This window comes from Alligator sinensis, unplaced genomic scaffold (assembly GCF_000455745.1).
Source record: "Alligator sinensis unplaced genomic scaffold, ASM45574v1 scaffold1302_1, whole genome shotgun sequence".
NCBI classification, from domain to species: Eukaryota; Metazoa; Chordata; order Crocodylia; family Alligatoridae; genus Alligator; species Alligator sinensis.
The window spans coordinates 320,260-321,181 of NW_005842612.1; the positions used below are offsets into that span (position 1 = coordinate 320,260).

Here is a 922-nt window from a genome sequence, read left to right on the forward strand (position 1 = left end):
GCTACCGCCTGCTCAATGGGCGTCGCTGCCAGGGTGAGCGCCCGCCACATTGCACAGGGACTAGGGTGGGCATGGGACAGCCTCAGGCGTCACACAACAGAGCCCCAGAGCCACCGGGTGGGCATGGGGTGGCCTCGTGCATCGCACAACAGAGCCCTGGAGCTATGGGGTGGCCTTGTGTGTCACACATTGGTGTCCTGGAGCCACAGGGAGGGCACAGGGTGGCCTCGTGCATTGCACAAGGAAGTCCTGGAGTCATGGGGGTGGTATGGGGCAGCCTTGTGCTTCGCACAATGGAGCCCTGGGGCCATGGGGCAGGCGCAGGGCGGCCTCGTGCATTGCCCAAAGGAGTGCTGGGGCGCAGGGACCAGCATGGCACATGGGCCCCACGGCATTGCACAGGAGCCTGCGACCTGTCGCATGTGGGTGGCATACACCAGGGTTTGGCCATGTTGCACGAGTGTTTGTGCCAGGCTCTCAGAAGCATGCAAACACCCCCCCAGACATCGACGAGTGTGCGCAGGACCCTGGGCTCTGCCTGCCCCTCGGCACATGCGAGAATGTGGACGGCTCCTACGTGTGCACGTGCGAGGAGGGCTACGCCCCCACCGAGGACCGGCACAGCTGCGAGGGTGAGCCTGGGGCCCCGATCCTGGGGAGTCCTGGCTGGGCCTGTCTGCTCCCCGGGGGCCCTGATCCAGACCTGATCCTGCGCTACCCCCTCCGGGGCCAGGAGGGTATGAACGAGGCAGGGGCCGGTCCCCTCCACGAGGGTCCTGATCTGGGCCCGATCCATTGGGGTTCTGGCTGGGGCAGGGGGTGGGGACGAGGCAGGGCCCCGATCCGGGCCGATCCTGACGCCCCGCACCCCTGCAGCGCTGGAGCCGCTGGGGCACAAGAAGGAGGGCTACCTGAACTTCGA

General features: G+C 67.0%; 1 long non-coding RNA gene across 1 annotated transcript; it reads left to right on the forward strand.

Moving 5' to 3' along the window:
• On the forward strand, positions 1-922 carry LOC106722740. The gene is made up of 3 exons (XR_001358746.1): positions 1-33; positions 504-632; positions 877-922. It is a non-coding gene; the product is annotated as an uncharacterized LOC106722740 (long non-coding RNA).